At 39.2% G+C, this 4,110-nt stretch overlaps 1 pseudogene; it reads right to left on the bottom strand.

The window, feature by feature from the left end:
* Positions 1-2,291: 2,291 nt before the first annotated feature.
* LOC125752970 (cytochrome b-c1 complex subunit 7-like) lies at positions 2,292-2,686 on the bottom strand (annotated as a pseudogene).
* Between the last annotated feature and the right edge of the window lie 1,424 nt (positions 2,687-4,110).

The raw sequence follows: 4,110 nt of genomic DNA, 5'->3' as shown, positions 1-4,110 counted from the left end.
GTTACTACTTAATTATCTGACATTAGATAGCAAGTAATGGATGTTCTTGAACCTAGAGCTCCTGACTCAAAGATCTCATGATCTGCCCACCACTGATAGTGGTTCTCAAATCTTGTTTCCATTTTGCCGACAACTTAGATTTAAATCATTTAAAAAGGCTTTATTTCCCTATTCTACCCTTAAAAATTCTCCTAAGAATTTCCTTTAAGCATACATGAAAACTATCCACAAGACACTGGGCAACTCCTACCTAGTCAGTCTTTAGTCATTTCTTTAGTGAAATCCCACAAGTTAACAAGTCCTATCCTTGCACACATAGCTTGCAATGAGCTTTTTAGTGCAATTACTAAGTAGAAAAGGACAGAGATAAACTGTCGATTGGCACCAGAAAGCATCTAATGTGAAAACAAGGATTAAACCCAACAAGAAAAACAGGAAAAGTGAACATGGAAGGGCAAGACAGGGTGCCCATCAGGACACGTAGGTGGCTCAGTGGTTGGGCGTGTCGGCCTTCAGCTCAGGGCGTGAGCCTGGAGTACTGGGATCGAGTCCCACATCGGGCTCCCTGCATGGAGCCTGCTTCTCCGTCTGCCTATGTCTCTGCTTCTCTCTTTCTGTGTCTCTCATGAATAAATAAAAAATCTTAAAAAAAAACCAGGGTGCCCACAGGGAAAAAAAAGAACTCCAAATAAAATTATAATATTCTCAAAGATAAGAATATTCCGCATCCATAAAATAAGACATGCTATATATAGTTTTAGAGAATAATCAGAATAAGTATATTATTTTTGAAATTAATGGTCATTCAGAGAAGGAGCAATATAGGAAGTATGAATAGAGAGTAGGATGGAAATAGAAATGGGGTGGAAGAAAGGAAAAGAGGAGTGAGAGAAATGTGGTTTAACAGAGAAAAGGAGAAAGAGGGAATATAGGGATGGGAGTGGAACAGTAAGGTAATGAGAGTGTAAATCTAGGGGGAAGGGATGCCTGGGTGGCTCAGTGGTTGAGTGTCTGCCTTTGGCTCAGGGTGTGACCCAGGGATCTGGGTTCAAGTCCCACATTGGGCTCCTTGCATGGAACCTTCTTCCCCCTCTACCTATGTCTCTGCTTCAATCTCTCTCTCTCTCTCTCTCTCTGTGTCTCATGAATAAAAAATAAATAAAATCTTAAAAAATAAATCTAGGGGGAAGAGAGGAGAGAAATGAAGTGAGGTAGAGAAGTAGAAGAAGAGAGACAGATGGAGGAGCAGGAACAGATGTGGGAAAGATAAGAAGGGAAGTCAAAACTGGAAGATGGGCAGAAACAGAGAGCAAAACAGGTGGGAAGCAGAGACAGGTTTGAAAAAGAAAGTATTAAGAAGAAAGAACTCGGGCACCTGGGTGGCTCAGTCATGATCTTGATTTCAGCTCAGGGCATGATCTCAGGGTTGTGAGATTGAGCCCTACCTTGGGTTCTGCACTGGGCTGGAACTGGCTTAAAATTCTTTCTCTTCCTCATCCTCTGTCTTCCCCTCCACTTGTGTGCTCTCTCTCTCAAAAAAGAGAGAGAGAGAGAGAGAGAGAAGAAAAAAAGAAAGAAGGAAGGAAGGAAAGAAACAAAGGAACAAAGAAAGAACCAAGCATGAAAACAGAGTAAGAAGGACCAAAAGAAGAAAGATAAATCAGAGAGGGGAAGAAAACAAGCAGAAAAAAAAAAAAAAAAAAAAAAAAGGAAAAGGGAGGGAAGAATAGGAGGAGGGGAACAGATTAAGGGAAGAAACAGAGAGATTAGATTGAGGAAGACAATTTCACATACACACATACATATTCTACTAACAGACCAGGGTATTATTCTTTAATAAACAGAGAGTTGGAAGATGAAGCTGAGGAAATTTTGCAAAATGTCCAACAAAAAGACAAAAAAAAGTAAAATAGGAGACAATTAAGATTACAAAAGCAACCCATGAAATGCTTTTGAATAATGGAAGTTCCAGAAGAAAAAATGTGCAAAAGAGATGGAGATGAGATTATCAAAGAACTGATACAAAATATTTTCCATAACTGAATGACATGAATTTCTAGATTGAAAGGGACCACCCGGTGCCTGATATAATGAAAACTGACTAACAACCAGTAATGAATCAAGTAGATCCCCATATCTTTCAGTGAGATAAAAGAGGTCAGTTTCAAAGGATCTGGAATTAGAATGATTTTGAATTTCTTCTTCTTCTTCTTTTTCAATAATCACAGTAGACATTTATTTAAAGTAATACATTTGCAGCTCAAATAGTTCCAAAATTGTACATTTCAGGTTTACTCAACTTCTTCGAGGACAGCTGCAACCACAGATTTCAACACCATGATTAGTTCTTTGCCCATTTCTCTCTCTTTTCTTTCTTGAATAACTTCTCTCAGATAAGGTTCAAGGTGGAATTTATCTTCCTCATATTTCGTCCACTGCTCCTTAAGCAAGATCTGATGCTCCTGGTCAGGTCCAGTGCCCTCTTAATGTGAAATATCCTGTCATTATAAAGGTTCTCAGGAAGCCTTCTTATGGCCTCCTTCACATCCTCATTCTCATATATTGTATCATCTCGCATTAACCCCAGTTTATTGAACCCTGCAGCATTGTAATACCACTTTCGAAAGCCCTCCAGCCACCGGCTTGATGCTGCAACTGGCCTGCCCCTCATCTTGACCGAGCCTGCCGATTTTGAACTTCTTAAGAGCAATCCAGGAAGTAAGAAGACAAAGGATAAATGCTTGAAAACTTATACAAGTGATCTCCAACCTAGAATTCTATATGATCCACCCACATGATCAATCAAGGGCAAGTGTAAATTAATGATATTTTGAAATACACACATTTTCAAATATTTACCTTCTATGTACTTTTTATCAGAAAGCTATGTTTATGGACAATAAACTCCAACAAGATGAGGGAATAAAGTAAGATAGAAAAAGGACATGATCCAAGACCCTGGAAATCTAGCAAAGGAAGTAGACAGAGGGGATTTCCAGGGTGTGAATGAAGCCCCAGGACAACAGCTGTCTAGTTGGGTTCTGGTTAAATCCCCCCAGAGGAATTTCAAATAGACTATTTGTTAGAAAAGTTTTAGATTTACAGAAAATTGAGAAGAGAATAGGAGGATTTCCATATATCTTATGTCCAGAGTGCCCTATTAATAACGTGGTACATTTGTTATAATCAATGGACCAATATTGATACATTTTTATTAAGCAGTGTCTATACTTTATTCATATTTCCTTAGTTTATATCACGTGTCCTTTTTCTGTTCCAGGATCCCATCCAGGATAGCACACTGCATTTAGTTGTCATGTCTTTTAGCTCTGGCAGATTCTTAGACTTTTCTTGTTTTTGATGATTTTTTAAAAAAAATTTTATTTATTAATTCATGAGAGGCACACAGAGGAGGCAGAGACACAGGCAGGAAAAGAAACAGGCTTCCTGCGGGGAGCCTGATGTGGGACTGGATCCCAGGACCCCGGGATCACGACCTGAGCCAAAGGCAGACGCTCAACCACTGAGCCACCCAGGCGTCCCTGTTTTTGATGATTTTGGCAGCTTTGAGGCATACTGGACAGGTATTTCATAGGATACCCACTGTCAAAATTTGATGTTTTTTCGCATGATAAGATTGAGACAGTGGGTTACTGGGAAGAAGACATCACAGGTAGAGTGCCATTTTTATCACATCATATCAAGGGTACTTATCACCCTACTAGTATATTTATGTTGATGTTGACCTTGATCACCTGGTTGAGGTAGCATTTGACAGGTTTCTTCTCTAAAGTTACTACATTCCCCCATTTCACACTGCCCTCTTTGGAAGGAAATGCACAGCCTCACTCTAAGGAGTGAGAAGATATAGTCTCCCTCCTTGAAGGTGGATTACCTCCATATATCATTTGAAATTCTTCTGCATGAGATATTTGTTTTATCTCTCATGTTTATTAGCTTATTTGATCATGTATATGTATCAGTTCAGATTCATGGATATTGATTTTATACTTTGGATTATAATACAATACTACTTTATTAACTTCGTTGCTCAAATTGTTGTAGCTTTGGCCACTAGGAGCTCTTTCAGTTGACTCTCCTGCGCCTTTG

The sequence above is a fragment of the Canis lupus genome, chromosome 18 (assembly GCF_003254725.2).
Source record: "Canis lupus dingo isolate Sandy chromosome 18, ASM325472v2, whole genome shotgun sequence".
NCBI classification, from domain to species: domain Eukaryota; kingdom Metazoa; phylum Chordata; class Mammalia; order Carnivora; family Canidae; genus Canis; species Canis lupus.
The sequence above is the reverse complement of the archived record's forward strand: the minus strand, read 5'-3'. Positions and strand labels throughout refer to the sequence as shown.